Consider the following 19,002-nt stretch of genomic DNA (forward strand, 5'->3'; position numbering starts at 1 on the left):
GTAGTGGAATCGAATCTTGAACACTCTCCCTATCTCCTGCCCTGCCCTCTACCCATCAAATCCAGCCTCCCTACTCTAGGCAGAGTGAATATCAAAATTATAAACCTAACTCTGCTTAAGACCATTTACGGCTCTCTGTCATTTACAGGATGGAGCGCAAGCTTCTTGACTTGTCAGAGAGGCTTCCTGGCACACATGACCTGGATCTTACTTGCACTTTTAGCCTCATACCTTGCCTCTCCCCCACTGTCTTTTCCATGTAATACTACTGGATTACTTGTAGCGCCACCCGCATTATGTGGTCTCCCGCCTCCTCCCCCAGCTCTGCCTGGCTGGATCCTATGAATTCTCGAAGACTCACCCAGGCATCACCTCTGCCAAGTCCCCAACCCTTGCCTGCCCCCACCCCCCGCGTTTCCACAGCACTCAGTTTATATTTTCATCACGGTGCTAGTGGTTCCATTGCAGTCCATAGATGTGAAGATGAACACGCTCTACCTTATGTCAAGGATAGGCCCAAAGATCTTTCTTTGACTCCATCAGGACGTGTTTCATTTGGACATTACTGGGTTCTAGATCTCTGTCTGGTAGGGTCTCAGAAAAATACACCCGAGGAGTATTCAGTATATAGACTTCCTTCTTTCCATCCTTCCTTTCTTCCTTCTTTCCTTTCCTTTTTCCTTCCCTCTTTCCATCGCTTCCTTGTTCCTTCTGGCTTAGGGGTCAGAAAGACTGGGTTCAAATCCAAGCTCCACCACTTATTAGCTGTGTGACCCTAGAAAAGCTTCATAACTTCTCTGAGCCTTATTTTTCTCACATGGAAAATGGGATAGTCATATTCCCCATAGAGATATTCATCTCACTGGATTAAGAATTAAATATATGGAGATATAAAATATTTACAATAATGCCTGATACAAGGTAAGCATTCAAATAAATATTTGCTAGTATTATTACTTTCTTTGACCCGTTCAATGAATAACTAAATAATAATCAACATTTAATAGCAATTCCTAACCTTGGAATCTAAGTTAAGCCGACTGGTCTTTTGGATTTGGGCCCAAACCCCCTATTCACGTGCCCAAATCCCGCTGTCTAGATGCTGCAACCAACATTCCATACCAGAGTTTCAGTCATTTGACTTAAGACTTGTTCTCTCTTAAAGCACAAATACCACATAAAGTCTTATCAATCATTTATAATGCCCTTATTGAAGTAGTCCCAGACAACCCCAGCTGGAGATAATAATAACTCATATTTGTATGGCACTTTGCAATTTACAAAGCGCTCTCACATACTCTTGTTCTTTTGATCCTCAGAACAGTGCTGTGGGGTAGGAGGTACAGACATGAATTAGGATTGTTACCATTTTAGAGAGGAGAATACTGAGACTCACTGAGTTTGGGGCCCCAGGTTCCCACAGCTGGCCCGACACAGACCTGGGGCTCACTTTCAGGTTTTGTAGTTCCTGGTCCAAGCTCCTCCCACTCTGTCATGCTCATATAACCTCTGAAACCCGCTAGCAGCAGTATGGGGCTTAGACACCCTACATGCCTAATGCAGAGCTGTGGAGGCTGGCAACTTATGCTTTTGTGTTAATGAGTTTAGAGACTTGGGGAATGTCGGGGACTTTTGAGATGACCTGTTCAAGAAGCCAGGACTGGAATCAGATTTACTGAGTTCATACTCAGCTGTATCACTAACTGATTAATCTTGAGAGGTATTTAAATTCTATGTGCTTTAATTGTATCACCTATAAAACAGGGCTAATAATAGTGGTCAACCAGTAGGGTTTTGGGGGGGATCAAATGAAAGCATTCATTTACAGCCCTTAGTTAATGAATGTTAACCATCATCACTAACATGTTCAATCCCAGCTGGTATGATTATTTATAAGTTCAGTGCCCTTTAAAAATGTAAAAGACCAGGAGAACCCCTGGACCCACCTCCACATTTTATAGGCAAGGACACTAAGACCCAGTGAGCCATGGTAACTTGCACAGCTTGGAAAAGCAGAGACTGGAATCCAGACCCTTGAATCCCTAACCCCTAACCAGGATGTTTTACCATTTACTGTGAGCTGCATCCTCTACTAGGTCTGTGGGAAGCTTATTCAGTCATTCAGCAAATATTTATGCCTAGCCCTGAAATAGCCACTGTGGTAAATCACAAATGTTTATCCTGTATTTGGATTGGCAAGTGTTAAGCAACAACAGCATTTAAATCAGCTGTTTAATTGGTAGAACAATTTGTATGAGGCCATTGGTGGAATGCGTGAAGGATGTGGGAAAGGAAAGGGCACCACTAATTAAGTAATTTAATGATTAACAAGCATTTTATTGAGCTCCTAATTGGGTCAGGCATTTTACTAGGCTTCAGAGATACATGGTCTCTACTCTTTCTTTTTTTTTTAAATTAATTTATTAATTTATTTGTTTTTGGCGGCGTTGGGTCTTTGTTGCTGCACGTGGGCTTTCTCTAGTGGCGGTGAGCAGGGGTTACTTTTCATTGCAGTGTGCGGGCTTCTCATTGCAGTGGCTTCTCTTGTTGCAGAGCACAGGCTCTAGGCGCACGGGCTTCAGTAGTTGTGGCACGCAGGCTCAGTAGTTGTGGCTCATGGGCTCTAGAGCACCAGCTCAGTAGTTGTGGCATGCGGGCTTCGTTGCTCCATGGCATGTGGGATCTTCCCTGACCCGTGTCCCTGCACTGGAAGACGGATTCTTAACCACTGCGCCACCAGGGAAGTCCGGTCTCTACTCTTAAGAACCTCACAGTTTAGATGGGATGATACACGTGTAAAGAAATAATTTCAACATACTATTTTTTTAAAAACCCACAAGAAAGGTGTTGACAAATACTGTGAAAGCATAGATGACTATGGGAGCACTAAGGAGATTATTTCTAGGTCTGCCTTGGGAGGCGAAGCTCCAAGAAGTAACATTGGAGCTGGGTTCTGAAGTACAAATAGGAGTTCGCTAGTTCATAGTAGAAGAAGCCACTTACAGGAAGAAGAATTAAAAGGTTTTGCAAAGGCCTAGACAAAGAGCATGGGTCACTGTGTAGGGGACTGGAAGGCTGTTGTATGGCTGGAGTTTGGGGTATGAGCTAGACTGTGTCAGGCAGAATCAGGAGAAGCAGGTGAGGCTAAATCACAAGGGTCTTAACTTGATTACTCAATATTGGAGTTTGGATCTTATTGTGTAGAAAATGAGAACCTGGAACAAATTTTGAGTGGAAAAATAACCAGGGAAGATTAGAATTTTTTCCTTTATTCCTGTGGGAATTTTCTAATATTTCTGCAATGAACATGGATTACTATGATCATCAGAGGAAACATGTCATTTCAAAAGAAAGCAGTTTCACTCTGGTATCAGTGTGGAGGATGGACAGTCAAAATCAAGAATGGAAACAGAAAGCCCAGGTAGGAGGTTGTTGCAGTCCTTCAGACGCAAATTGTTGAGAAAATGGATCAACGTTGGAGATGGAGGCAAGTGAAGGTACCTGAGAGAATGTGAAAAGGACGGACTGGGGAGGGAAATGAGTGGATATCAGGTGGCCAGAGAGGAAGGGGTCCAGCATGACTCCCCAGAGGGTGCTGGCTTGAGACTCAACACAAGTGTCTAACAGCTGCTTTGGAGGCAGGAGATGTACGGGCCCCAGGCTGAACAGTTTCTCCCCTGTGGACAGAAACTCCATAATAGCAGAAATTCCATAAAAGCAGGATGATGGAGGAGGCTGGGCCCTGACCAGATAAGAGATAAAGGACCACATATTCCTCATTCTCGAAATCAAGGAGACCTCCCCGACTACACGTGTGCAGAAAAGGTCCCTGGAGGTCAAGAAGGGAGGGGGCGCCACCTCATAGTAAATGATGTCAACTACCCATAGGCCTCTTCGCTAGAATCCATCTTGGCTAAGAGATGTGCGCGCACACAGGGGAGGACCCTGAGATATACCAAATACGGACTCAGAACCAGGCAAAGCAAGGTGATTGGTCAAAGGAAACCTGGAAGAAATGCCCCATAAACGTGATTCAAACTACCACAAGGGTGCAACTCTCTCTCTAAGCCCACCCATGTGTCTATCCACATGTACTGTACTCTTTTTCCTCCTAATAAACACTTTACTTGTTTCACTACTCTCCGTCTTTGTGGGAGTTCTTTTCTGCAAAGCCAAAGGGCCAGGGCCTTGTTGCTGGCCACTGGTCCCTGGTGATCTAGTGGCTAGGATTCAGTGCTCTCACGGCCGCGACCCAACCTCAATCTCTGGCTGGGAACCAAAATCCTGCTTCAAGCTACTGCAGCCCAAGGCCGCCTGAGATCAACTTTCGTGATTTCTCTGTTTTTAGCTAGACCAAGAATGCCCTTAGGACACAGACTTCTGTGTTCTGGGGTCTCTCTGCATGTCTGGTACAGAGTCCTACTCCTCTCTGGCTCTCTGTGCTGACAGACTTGAAGGCTGGGGAGCATTGGAATATGATGGATTCTGGTTAGAGCTGTCAGACAAATTGAGGCCACCAAATTCAGTTTGAATTTCCTATAAATAATGAATAATTTTTTAGTGTAAGTATGACCTGTGCAATATTTGGGACACATATTTTTTTAAAATCACTGTTTATATGAAATGCAGATTTAACTGGGCATCCTATATTTTTCTTTGGCAAATCTAGCAACCCTAGTTGTGGGATGGGTGTGTGTGTGCGTGTGTGTGTGTGTGTGTGTGTACAGTAGACAGCAGGAACAGAGCTGGGGGGAAGTGATGGGATATACAAAAGATTAAAGTGACTTTAAGGAGGCTTCATTCTCACAGAGGAGGCAAGGAAGGCACAAAAGACAAAAAATGGAGAGTTACACTAAAGGGAGACAGGAGGGCAGAGTGACTTATAAGAGAGACCTTCTTAAGATCACTGGCTCCCCTTGTTCTCATTCCATCCCTGGAAGCAACAATCTAACAACCTAGCTCCTATGTAACTGCTCATGGACAGAGAACGTTGCTGATCTCCGAACAAGCTCTTTCTGACCCACCTGAACAGGAAGTAGAGGACATTATTTAGTGCACGAGTTTTGTGTTCAGACAGTCTGGCTTCAAATTCTAGCTGCATAGCCTTGGGCAAATCACTTACCCTTTTAATCTGTTTTCTTCATATGTAAAATAAAAATACTAAAACCTACCTCAGAGACTCCTTTTAGAATTAAATAGATGCACATGCAGTGCCTAGAACCTATTGATAAAGTATTATTATCATTATTTTCTCATAATAATAATAGTTCCTTACCTTCAGAGACAACTTCAGTGTTTTCACACCGTTTTTTTTTTTTTTAAATCATATCCTCACCATAGCTCTGTGACATAGACAGTATAGGACAAGTTTGATTGTTCCCATAATACTGATTTCTTAAAAAATTGACCAGTTTGGCCAAAGTCACAGTGGAGTAATTGGTTAGTATCTGAAGCAGAACTCCTAAACTGATACAATATTAGGACTAGAGGGGAAATGGGATCATCCAGTGGTTCTCAATGCAGGGCATTTGGAAACATGAGGGCATTTTGATTGTCCCTGGATGCCTGGAGGTTCTGCACTAAACATTCTCTAAGTGCAGGACAGTCCTGGCCCCAGATGCCAACAGCTCCCTGTTGAAAAACACTGATATTCCTACCTCTTCAATCTGCAGTTGAAAAAACTGAGGCCTAGAATGGTTCAATGACTGGTTCTCCATGGCTTTCACATGGGAGATGATCAAAAACTGCTTTTACTCCTCTACCTGGTGAACGTGGTCCCTGAACATGTCGGCTTGGCCCTGGGAGGAAAAACAGCACTGGGTTCCAGTCTGTGATGCACAGCTGACCATGTGGCCAAGAGCAGTTCCCTGTTCACCTCCAAAACTCAGGGTCTCCCATCCAGTACCGGGTGGTGCCCCTCACCCAGATGTGATGAGGACGTACAAGGAGCCTTCCAAATGCCTCCCAAGTAAGGCCTTCATCAAACGTAGTCAGACTTCCCAGACCTATGGCTCTGGGATCCTCATGGGAAATGTCAGCATGAGAACTGGGGATCCCGGGGCCTGCGCCGGCTCCTGGCTGGGTGGGATTGCTCTGCAGCACTGCCCAACGCCCCCTTTGCTTGAGCAGCACCAGGTGTGCAACTTACAGCTAGAAGTGGTCTTAAAGTGCACGTAGTCCAAAATCAACATCTTATAGGCAAAGAACATAATAAGAAGGCAACTCTCATCTTTTTGTGACTCTACTACGTGTGCTCACAGAAGAAGCAGTTTGCATGTATTGCCCCATTTAACTGCTGGCAACTGTGTGAGGTAGGTGTTTGCACTCCCACTCACACACGGAGGAAATTTGCTGAAGTCCCAGAGAGGGAAGTGGCAGAGGTGGGATCTGAATCAAGGTCCCTCAGATTCCACATCCACTCTACAGCTTTCTGGAAGAACCCGAACACAGGAAAGGGACTTCCCCAAGGGGGCCCTCTGCTAGAGGTCCTGGCACTCCAGCCCTTCGCTCCTGTTTCAGCGTGTTTTTAGCCAAGCCGCGCTGGGTCCGGCAGGCATGTCAGGACAGGGCAGTGGGTGTGAGACGCCCCCAGCCTTGAGGGGAGGTCGCGCAGAACTTCCCTTACAGCTTCCATTCCCCCCAAAGGAGCTGCACTGAGGACGTGATGGGAATATTAAAGCCCCTGCCCGGGAGACTGGCCTCCCTACCCGCCACCCGGAGCCGTGGAACTTCAAAGCCAAAGGAAGCGCGTGCGGAGGGGGAGGAGGTGTACATCTCCGCCGCCCCTCGGAGCTGCGAACATTCGCGGGGCCCCGCCCGCTCCCACCAGGTGTCCGCGGCCCGGCTCGCTCCGCCCCCACTGCACCCCGGCCCCGCCCCGCCTGCTGGCGGCTTTCCTGTGGATCAAGGTCGGGAAGATGACAAGCCTCCTGACTGATAGATACACGGAGACCTCGCTGGTGATTTATTGGCTTTCTGCACCTGACGAGAACCACTAGGCCTATCTGAGGAGGGAAATATATGGGCTTTCCTGACTCCAAGTGGCAGCCGCGGGCCGAGCATGTGATCTCAAGCTGGGCAGGGAAAGCGGAGCTGTGCACCGGGCTGTGTTTTGTAAGCGGGCCCAGGTCATAAAAATGTCAGCACGCGATATATTTCTTGCGGGGGATCCTCTCTGGGCCATTGCCAGCGCCTTCTCTCCCGTGGCTGGCAGCCCGAGCCGGGTGAGGGTGTCCCCAGCCGTCTTAGCCCGAACTTTATTTCGCCGGGTGCCCTGAGATCCTGAGGACCCGGCGGTCCCTCTGCAACACCACCACCACCACCACCACCGCCTCCCCCAGCGCGACGCTGGGATGGGGGCAGGCGGCGGCCACTGGGCGCTCTGGTCCTTACACCAGTCTGAAGTCTCTCACAATCACATCTGGCGCTGGGGACTTAAGAGCTCAGAGCTGCGTGGGAGTTCTGGACCTAGTACACGTTAGATGGAGGCATGCTAAGCAAGTGACTTAATTCCCCTGGATCTGCGCCCTCGTCTGTAAAATGGGAATGATGATAACACACACTGAATGTGGTGGGGCAATGATTTATTTAGGAGGTAAAGTTCCAACCCAGCTCTGAAGGATGATGTTACTAGGAAGAGGCCAGGAAAAGAGGCAAGAAGAACAGTGTGGGTGTGGCTAGGAAGTGAAGTTGAGGCTGGGAGCCCAGGGTATGGATTTTACTGTCACCCAATTGTCCTGTCCCCCAATTTGCCACAGTATTCTATTAGTATACGTAGCAGGGCTTCTCTGAAAGCAGAGATAAAATCTACTTTCTCATTTCTAGGAGTAGAGACTCTGGATCATCTAGGGGATTTAGTTTTTCTGGGGAAAGAAAGGAATTTGAAGGTCTTCCTTGGTTATGTAAACCTGGAGGCCTACCATGTTCTGATCTTGGGAGATAAGAGAACTTTCTGTTACTAGGGCAAGGCTGCAAGTCCCTTCACCCTCTGGCATGCAAATCCAACCCTGAAGTGGAGCTGTATGCATTTGTAAAAGGAGCTCAAGAACCTTCTGGGAGAGAAGATGCTAAGGCTGCCAACTCCTGCTCCCCAAGATTTGAAAACAGGAAGACCTGAGAGGGGGACTGGGGTGCCCCCAACCAAGGTCCAGGGACAGAGAGACACACTTGGGCCACAGAAATAAAATTAACTTAAGAAAAAGGGAAGCCTGCTCAATACAATAGCCAAAAGAATTACAGAAGAGGTCTGGTGTTGACATGGCATGGTGTGACTGATGCTAGAAGCTTCTCCAGAATCAACTGCTTGACACAGCAGCCGCGTTTAAGGGAAAGATGGCTGAACACGAGAATGTGAACCTAAAATCTCTATAATCGGGACAGGCACGTGGGGGAACACCACCAGCCTAACCCAAGTTAGCTTCTAAGCTTGGAGAATCGTCAAAAGCAACAAGATAAACAGCAGTAGTCAAGTGATCAGGTCTTCTGTCTTTAAACTGTGAGCCCTCAGCGTTCTCAGACAATTCAGGGTGAGGATGGGGACAAAGAAGAGGACATTGGATTTCACTGTTCACAGAGTAGGTGGGGGTGGCTTGAAAAAGAAAAGATATTAAACTTCATTTGGACCCCAGGTTGGTGAAAAAAAATTTATGATTTTGATGAATTCCAGTGGTTTTATCACTAATTGTTCTGTCTTCACTTAAGAGTACGGGCTTAATGAATACTCGGCCCGCAATACTCAAGAAATACTTGTTGGCGCTTCTTTCCTAGAACTTCATTCTGCCCTCAGCTGTAGAAAGGGGATAATTTTAAATTGTGTTTGCAACAATTTTTTTACATGTCTAAATTGACAACCTGCTTTATTCTTGTCACTCGTCTTCCCTCTTTTTCATCTCCTGCCTTGGTCTTGGAAAAAGTATTTTATGGGTAAATGTTGTGCTGGATGACTTCATCTAGGTGTGTGATGAAGAGAGGAAGTGACTGAAGCAGGCAAAGCCACAACAAGAAAAGCTCTAATATGAAATAGGTTTGCACGAGATCAGTCCACAGCCCTCCCTGCATTACACACTGGGGTGGATCTGCTATCCCTCCCCACACCTGACCTCACTATGTGTCCACCCACAAGCAAGGACGAGCACCAGCCCCCGGTGTCCCTCTTGTGCATGTTAGAGAAGAGGCCCTTCCCCAGAGGGCCCAGGATGCTGGGACACGTGGTTTAGGGATTAGAACACAGTCTGAATTTCAGCCCCTACTGGTTCTCTCTGCTGGAGGGATCCTTTCTACAGGGGGTCATCCTGCACAACTGTGAGGGAGACCCAGCCCTCAAGCTGCTCTTCTGTGATCAGCCTTCCCCTTCCAGGCCTCCCTGGGGCTCATTGTGGGCACCTAGGGTCCAGAGCCGGGGGATTCCCAGCTCCACCATTTCGAATCTGTGTGATTTGGGGCCCATCAGTTCATCATCCTGAGTTACTTTTCCCCTTTTGTAAAATGGGCATAGGGTTGCCTCTCTCCCAAGGCTTTTGTGAGGGAACTATGACTCCCACTGAGAGATAATCTGGATATTCTAGGCCCGCCCCCTCATGTTTCTAATGATAATCCCATTTTATAAGATTGAGGATTAGGAGATAATTCCAAGCCTTTGAGTTGGAAGGGGCTTTAAGAGTGAGGAAGGGATGATTGGATACCAGGTGGTCAGGCCTTGCCAGTGGCAGGACTTCTCCATGGGTGCCCACCAGGGCTCCGGTGTCACCTCAAATCCCCCTACTACAGGCTTCACTGCGGCATCCACCCCTCCGCTGGCCAGGCCAGCGGTCCCCACTGAGAGCCTCCAAAGCAAGGCGGGGGCTTGTTCCTCCCAAATTCCCCAACAGTCAGCACTCACATGGGCTTGTCACCAAGCAGGCCCTCAGTAACCTGTGCCGGGCTGGGCTGAGTGGCACTGTAGCCTTGGGGGCTGTCAGTGTTCCCTCACGGTCCTCCACTCCACTGCAGACCCCACTGGCAGCTTGGAAATCTTCCCAGAAAATTTAGATGCTGCCTCTTCTTTGACTTTCATGAGTTGTGTGAACACCACAACCTTCCTCATCTTTGTCCAGCCCATCCCTCCTGGACCATGGCATGTATGGTCCAAGAAGGCAGAGATCCAAGAGAAGGTGCCAAGGCACACACTCAGTCCTGGCAAGTTCTTGGATACTCTGAAACTCTGACTTAGCATCCCAACAAGAATGGAAAGAGATCTGGGGGCCAGAGAAGAGTCCCAGGAATGGCCTCATGTGTGATTTGAGGACACAGGCACCTGGGAGGGGGGCCTGGGAGAGTCTTCACGAGCCCAGCTGTGAGGAGCGTCCCAGGGCCACCTTCTGAACCCAACCTTCCAGTGCACCAAACTTCCTCCTGAAAAGCAAAGTGGAGAGTAGAACGTTTGAGACGTGGGCTTTTAAGTGAGGCTTACTTGGGGTAGCCAGACTGACGGTGGTGTGACCCTGCGCAAGAAACTTAACACCTCTGACCTTCATTCTTCATCTATTCACCTGCCCCAGAGGCCCAAAAGTACCACAAAATAATATCTATTTTTTTACCCAGGTGCTAATACAACTGAGTATTCACATAATGCTTAATTTTCCCACAAGGACATTTTTAGATGTTCACAATACCCCAAATGTTTGTTTTGTTTTTGCAGGCTTTACAGACCTCTATCTGTGGTCAAAATCAAATCAACAAATACATAAATACTTACAAATTCTAAAATAAATGAGTGTAGGTTACCTGATGTTGGTGTGTTCCACAGATACAATCTAGACTCAATGCAAACCTCCCCCAGTGTCTACCCTTTGCCTTAAGTCAGTAACCAAGGAGGGTCACAGTTCTGAATTCAGATCAGGCCCCATGCAGTTTGAGAGCCTACAGTCTTCCCGTGGCTTCTAAACTATATTGTGGGGTCAGAAATTTTAAGACATTTATCCGTCTTTGCTTCCTATCACAGCCACTTGATATTTTAGGCATTTTCCACCAGGGGGCTGGAATCACGGAGATTTAAAATATTAAAGACAAAAGGACTTTCTAATGAGGAGGCCAGTCTGTGGTTTGGATCTTGGAGAAGAAATCAGGAAAGCTGAGCATACTTCCTCTTGAACCACTGATTCTCTACATGGAAACAGCAGATCTTTTTCTGTAAAGGGCCAGATCATAAATATTTTAGGGCTCGTAGGCCACACAGTCTCTGTCTCAACTACTCAACTCAGTTGGGGTAGCGTAAAAGCAGCCCCGACGATATTACAGCAAATGGATGTGGCCTTGTTCCAATAAAACTAGTTACCAAAATAGGCAGCAGGCCAGATTTGGCTCAAGGGCTATAGTTTGCAGACCTCTGCTTCATACCATCTGCGCCTCTTAGTATAAAAACAGACATACTGAAATATTTCCTATGGCTGAGGCTGGCTCCAACTCCACACCCACCCTTGTCCCTGTCCAACCCCAAGGTTATGCCTTAGGAAGATGCCTTGGGGTAGATGGGACCAGTGTGGTCCACCTCTAGCACAATGCCTGGCACACAATTGGCACTTGATTTATTTTCTGAATAAACAGTAATTGAAGTCATTGGTTGATTTCTGGGAACGTGAGTTTGCCGTTTGTTTATCCAAGAGTACTCTCAGTCTCCAGGTCAGTCACCAGCTTCCAATGTCCGACCTCACAATCAACCTTCTCTGCCAAAGTCAGTAGTAAGAGCAGTTACCTGGGGCTATTATCTGATCAATTCAAATAGCAAACCCAACTGCTTTGGGGACCAGTGTGCTCCAGACACATACTGAGTTCCCTGATCTTCTTGCCATGAACCTTTCCTGTGACAAGCCCTCTCCCATCCCCTGGGGCCAATGGCATCTGGGGAATCAGTGACCATATGATGCTGATGGTTTCTAAAACAGCTGGAGCGTCTGCCTGCATCTGAGCGTCTTAGAACATCTTATTCTTTTTGCCCCCACTGGTCAGTCCTGTCACAACTGTACTCTTGGTGCCTGAGCCAGGTTTGGAACTGAGCAGAAAAGGCCACTTAACAGAAGGAAGAGGTGCCTCACCATCTCCCATGACTCCTCCATCACCTTTGCCTGAAAGGCATATCTAGCTTGAGGGCTGCTGGGACAGACAGATTTCCCGCTCTGCCACATATTTCCAACATTACTTGCTGCCGTGACCTATCATCTGCGACTTGACATGTCCCACACGTGTGGGCATGTTGTACACACTAAGACACGCTTCCTGCATTGGGAGATTTTCCCGGATTGGGGAGATTTTCCTGCTGCAGAAGTGAAGACTGGATTGAGGTATTCAGATTGATCTCAACATCTGTGGGTCTAGAGTAAGTCTGGAATGTCTTCTTCCCTTTAGGGGTCCATCCCTGTTCTAAAGAGCAGCAGTATTTACAATAAGGCCTCAGTCTGGCCCAGGACAGGCCAGAAGGAGAGCTTGCTGTCCCTGCCATGGATGATGGTCGTCTCCCTGAGCAACCCTGGCCTAAGCCTGGCTTTCTCCTCCCCCTTCCACATGGGGGAAGGCTGTGGGCTGTAGCTCACAGCTCACCTGGCACGCCTCCCGTTGATGAAGGGCTGGATGGAGACTCTGAGACAACCTGATGGATCATCTCATAAACAGAGCCCGCAGGAAGGAAAAGAAAATTATGCCAGCAGAATGCACTTATGAGAAATAGATATGTGCGGTGCAGGGAGAAATGCTTTGATATTAAAATTTTCTGTAACTTAAAAAGGCATGAAAAATGATACCGACCACTAACTAATCAACATTCCTTTGTGAATGCAGCTTCAGTTCCTAACCAAAAACACATCTCTGCTATTGTCTTGTCTGGATCCAGATGCAAACATGATTAATTAAGTTTCATGTGAGGAGTGGGAGGGGGATGGTCAGGACGGATGGCTTGCGGAGGATCATTTTTATACACAGGCCTGGGGAGACTCTCTAAGGCTGGGTGCCTTACTCCACAAGGAGGGCTTACGTTCTGTGCACTGACAGCCACAGGGTGTGGCGGGGAGTTGCTCCCAGACCAGAGCGGCTCTCCAGGCAGTAAGGAGAGGCCCTTGGCAGAGTCCGTTGCTACTGCCCGGCACAGCGTGGCAGAGTAGCAAAAGCACATGAGGCATCTCGTCAGGAGACCTGGGCTCCACTCTCCACACTACCAAGTAGTCTGGGACTTTGAGCAAGCTGCCTCCGTTTCTGCAGTTTTTGGTAAAATGAAGGGTTGGATTAAATGTTGCTTCAAGTCTCTTCCACGTCTGACTTTTTATTCTGGTGCCTGAGGTCCTTCTTGTGCTAGCTGGTCGGACAGGGCAGTGACACGGTGCAGGACCACGTCACCTCCAGGTGTCTGCTCCCCAGTAAGAGCTGTGGGTCCATGTTCACCGTAACTGAGTGGTTAAGGGGGGGGGGGCGGTCTGGAGTGAGAATGTCTACATTCAGATAAACTCTCCCACCATCTGAACAATTAGGCAAGTTACAAGCCTCCTTTGGGCCTCATGGACCTCATCTGTAAAGTGGGAATCATAATCATAGTACATACCTCTTAGGACCGTTGTGAATATGAAGGGAGCTAAAACATAAAAAACGCTTATACTCATGGCACATTCGGCAAGTGCTAAACATGTGTTAGCATTATTATCAAGGGCCCCTCCTCAGCTCTGGGCGCCCACCAAGTGTCCCTTTAGTATGCCCTCAGTCGTGCCTTTTCTCAGGGGAGAGTAAGTGGAGCTGACCCAACCTTCAGCTACACAAAGCAGACACATTCATTCATTCATTTAACAGTTATCACTGGGTACCCACGATGTACCAAGCCTCGAGCTAGGCTTTGGGGAGACCATGGTACGTGGAGCCTCCAGCTTGACTGAGCCCTGGGCTCACCAGAAGAGCACACAGTGGGTGCTTTCCCTGCATGGTGAGCAGAAGCAGGCTTGTGCATGGGTGAGAGAGTTTTATAAGGTCTGTTGGACCCCAAGGTGGCGTTGGTGCCAGGTATAACACCAAAAGCTTCCCATCAGACTTTAAAGCCCTAGTGGAGGGATTTGAGCCAGAGCCAAGACTAGGGGTGAGTGAACTATTTCATCAGAGGATTTACTGCCTCCTTCTAAAGCCAGCTGATTCCACTAGTGTTTACCCCCTATAGATGTTAGCTGGGAATGACCAACTATTTATTACTCAGCCACACCCTCTCAAACATTAGGAATAAATTGCCCAGTTCAAGTTCTATGGTTCTTCTCAGTTCCAGAGGAAAGAAGATGGCTTTTACATGTGTGGGATTTTGTCCCTGGGAGCATCTATGAAATATGCGGCATCGTTTTTTCCTATCTGGGAAATCACTTTGAAAATATTATCTCTAATCCATCCTCATGTTTTCAAGAGGGAGTTTATTTTTTCCCATTTCCCAGATGGAGTGACTGAGAGCAGAGTCAGAAGATCACTTGCTCAGAGACCAAGAACCACAGGAGGAGTCAGTGGTGGAGCCGAGAAGGAGTTCTTGTTTCCTACCTCACAATCCGTTGCAACCCGGGAATGACCTTTCTGAGCAATGTTAGAAACACGAACGCATGAAATGGAGATTTGGACTACAATCCCTTGGACCATGTCCAGGACACTATAATGAGTGTCCTGCTCCTGTGAAACACATTCTAAGAATTATTTACTGTTCTGAATATAATTTAAGGTAAAGCAGACCTTCCATGGAGGCTCCAGGTGAATCCCAGCCCCCCTCCCCACCCCAGCCCCATGAACAATGACTTTCAATTCATGTCAACAAAGGTTTAATCCCTTCGACGTGCAGGGCACTGCTCTGCTGGATGTTTTACAAAGGAACCAAGATGAGAAGGAACAGCATGAGGATAGCTAAAGGGATGAAATTTTGGCTCCAGCCTGTGCATGAACCAGCCCTGCATATGCGTGTCCCGTGCTCCAGCTGAACTCTCAGGAACCTGAGGGCTATAGTGCTACCTTCAGCAGCTGCCAGGGACCTTCCTATCCTCATTCTAGAGCTGTTCCTACTCCCCTCCAGTTGCAAACTGCTCCTCATTTCAGGCTGCTTCTCCTGCCCTTGGCCTTGGTGTTGGTGTTTGTGCTGGGGTTTCCCTGCTCCTCTTTTTGTTCTCAAGGTCTTAGGTTTGAAATCACCCTCAACACACACATACACACTCCTGGGAATCTGTGCCTTCATTTTCCTCCTTCGTGGCCATGTCCCAGCACTGAGCCTCTTGTCTGGGTGCCCAGAACCGGGGCTCGGGGCATGTACGGAACAGGACAGGGACCCCTAAGCTCTGGAATCAGAGTCCTGATATGTGGGCACCTTCCTTTTTACTCGAGAGGTCTTATAAGAGAACTGGCTCACAGCTTCAGGGCAACTTCCTGCTTATCTCCCTGACTCAAGGTCCCACTACTCCTTGAGCATCTCTGAACTGCCCTGGGCTTCCCTGGAAGTGGCTGTGTTCCTGGAAGTCTCAGGTCTGTGTCTGCACAGGTTCTGATCCTCCCAGACCCTGGGGGAGCCCAGCTCCCTCTCACCAGCTACAGACAATTAACTTCTTTGAGGCTCCATTTTCTTTTGGGTAAATTAGCAATACCTTCTGCTTATGCATGTACTGAGAATCAAGCAATATGGTAAAGATGTTCCCACATTCTCTTTAATACTCACAGCAACCCTGTGTGGCCGGCACATTCCCTACTTTATGGCTGAGAAAACTGGGTGGCTCAGGGGAGTTAGGTAAAAACTCAAGTCACGCAGATACGGAGTGACAGAATGATAGCTGAAAGACGAGAATGGAAACCTAGATAGGTCTCATCTAGGGTCTGCATATCATTCAAAAACAAGGATGATATTATTGCTGTTTTCAAAAAATGTATGACTTACTAGAGAGGATGAGAAAAGAACTGGTTGAGTTTCTCAAAAAAATCGAAGAAAGTCACCTCTTTACCATATGCGTATTTGAAAACTGGCAGAAGCTTACCTACATTCTTTCTAGAAATAACTGTATTGGCCCTCTAATGTCTCTTCTTATAAGGGCACTAATTCCCACCCTCATGACCTCATCTAAACCTAAGTATCTCCCAAAGGCCCCATCTCCAAAGATCATCACATGGGGCTTAGGACTTCAACACATGAATTTCAGGAGGATGCAATTAAGTCCATAGCAGGTATATAAAATTATTTTGTCAAATATCAGATCACAGCTAAGTGTCTCTAAGTTTCTTTAAGGGATTGCTATTATTATTGAAATCCTATTTGATTTAGCTTTAAACACCAGAAGTTCACAGACTCTTCTCCTTGTAAATTACCTGTTTATGTTGGCTTCATGATCGGCTTTTGTTTCAACATCTACAATTGCTTGAGTAATCTTATCAGAATGTCTGGTAACTTTTCTCCTCCCATTTTATTTGCATGACCTTCAACAGTAAGGTAGTTTAGTTGGGTGGATGATTGGGAAAAACTATAGTTGAGATTTTAGTCAACTTTACAGATACTAAACCACTTTCAGAAACATTACCTGACAATTTTTGTAGCAAACTTGAGAGAAAGGTATTATTATGAGCCTTGTTCCTAATTTAAAATGAGAAAACCCTGACTCAAAGGGATTTAGTGCTCAAGGTGACCAAGCAATGAAGAGGCAGTGTCTGGACTTCACCCAGGTCATCTCGTGTCAAGGCCAATGCTCTTCTCCTTAACCCACAGATGCCTTTTTAGAACAAAAAAAACTCCTCCTCACCAGGCTTACTGGACAGCATGCTCTCTACTGGGGGTCTGAGAATGGAGAGGACCTATGTCTTACAACCCACATGAAGTCCAGAGAGAGACTGCAAGCATGACCCATTGTTAAGTATCAACAGTTGGGTAGAAATGGTGGCATAACATAATGGAGTGAGAGGCTACTCTGAGTTTCCTGTATCCCTGAAAGGCTGTGGATGACCATCTGAAAATACCCAAGGCTCCAAAATACTCAAGGGAGATACAAAAGATATCTGGGAGAGAGGAAGCCCATGGGTCCTTGGGACTAGCACGAGGGAACGCCACATCAGAAGCATGCAACCCATGAACAGGACTGCTGAAGTTCTGGGAGGGTGCAGTTGCATCTCAGAGGACGATTGATGTGTGCGAGTGTATCTTGGATGGTTACAGGACAGGGTCCGTCTGAAGCAGCCAGTCATCAGAGCACCAAGGCAAATCAAGGCTGAGAAGCAGGTGCCCAGACCCCACCCCTCCCCAGCCCTCAACACCATGTTGGCAAGTATGACAGCAGCCTCGCAGGGGTTGGATAGCCCTCTCCCTACTGGAACAAAGACCAAGCAGGCAGAAGGTGAAAGAGGGGGAAGGAAATCTCAACTGCGACTCACTTGCAACCCAGGATGGCTTGGAAATCACTGAATTTAACTGGTTTTACTCAAAAATAATTACACTAACATTTCTGTAACAGTTTGATTGAGGACTCAAGATAGAAAGTAAGGCTAGAAATAGGAAAAATAAAAGTCCTTTTTTTTTGCCCACCTGAGTCTGTGTTTTGTGAAGTGAATAGTTGTTACATTAGCTATTGTTTATGGTTATCCAGTGTCAACGTCATGCCAAGTACTTTATTCATGTCATCTCATTTGATCATAACAATTCTATGATGTATGTGTTACTATTCCCACTACATAAGGCCAGAGAGATTAAGTTCCCTACCCTGGTCACCCTGCTAATTATCAGTAAAGCCAGGATTTGTGTCTGTATTTATATGACTTTAAAACATACATCTTTGGGATTAAAGGGAAGAATTTATCAAGGCTAACATTTGTACCTTTGAATTTTAAACCATGTAACTATATTGTTACCTATGTAATAATAAATATAATTAAAACAACAAAACTAAAGCTAATGTTTTTTAATGATTGTTTATTGAAGTATAGTTGATTTACAATGTTGTGTTAATTTCTGCTGTACATCAAAGTGATTCAGTTATACATATATACATTCTTTTTTTATATTGTTTTCCATTATGGTTTATCATAGGCTATTGAATAGAATTCCCTGTGTTATACAGTAGGACCTTGTTGTGTATCCATCCTATATATAACAGCTTATATCTGCTAACCCCCACCTCCCACTCCATTTCTCTCCCCAACCCCTTCCCCCTTGGCAACCACAAGTCTGTTCTCTATGTCCATGTAAAGCAAATTTTTTTTTTACAATACCTTATCCCAGTCTTCGTATCCTCCCTGTATGAAAGCACATTGATGTTCACAAACCATTGAATTCCTTTTCCATCTCTTCTTTACGAGTGTCAATAAAGCACTGACCCCTGAGAACCAGTCTTCAGCTGGGCAGCAGAGCTGTACTTTCCTTTAACAGAGATGAGCAGGCAGTGTAGGCTGAGATGGCCTTGTGCCCTGGTCAGCAAACAAGATCTGTAATTCTTTCTTTGTTCATTAAAAATGTTTGCTCATTAACCTTTGTGACTCCAGACTTTGGACAATGTGGTGACATGGGAGAGGTATACTGGAAGACCCCATGTACTAGGGGTGGCGGGGGGGGGGGGCGCAGTGCAGGCAGAAGAGTATCCTCTGCTCTCAAATCTCTGCTCTTTTCCAAACACATAGCCAGCCAGCAGCAGGGTCTCCTGTCAGATTGTTCATGGCCTTGTAGGAAGAAAGGATACTTCATCTGAACAAGAGACAGGAAACATGAAATCATTGCCCTGGTTGAATGAAGCCTTGTAGGTTAGATTCTCATCACACACCTAACTGTTGGAAGTGGGGGTGAAAGGATTATTCCAAAACTGATTTTAGGAAGAGAAGAAACAGAATGATACTTGTAATTCCTCTGATCCACACCACTGACCATTTTCCAAATAGGAATCATGATTTCCCTTTCCTCAGTATCTGTAACTGTAAACTTTGGAAAATTAAGAAGAAAATAAAAAGGAAAATGAAGGGAAGAAGAGGAGAGTGGCAGAGAGAGAAATCCATGTGTGAGTGGTTTTCATTTGTACA

At 46.5% G+C, this 19,002-nt stretch overlaps 1 long non-coding RNA gene across 1 annotated transcript in view; it reads left to right on the forward strand.

Annotated features, from left to right (window-relative positions):
• The window catches only part of LOC103016745 (uncharacterized), a 164,275-nt gene extending 149,785 nt beyond the window's left edge, over positions 1 to 14,490 (forward strand). The window contains exon 4 of the long non-coding RNA XR_009005195.1: positions 14,424 to 14,490. This is a non-coding gene — a long non-coding RNA (uncharacterized LOC103016745). The remainder of the gene's footprint in view (positions 1 to 14,423) is intronic.
• The last annotated feature ends 4,512 nt before the right edge of the window (positions 14,491 to 19,002 follow it).

This window comes from Balaenoptera acutorostrata, chromosome 1, assembly GCF_949987535.1.
Source record: "Balaenoptera acutorostrata chromosome 1, mBalAcu1.1, whole genome shotgun sequence".
Lineage (NCBI taxonomy): Eukaryota > Metazoa > Chordata > Mammalia > Artiodactyla > Balaenopteridae > Balaenoptera > Balaenoptera acutorostrata.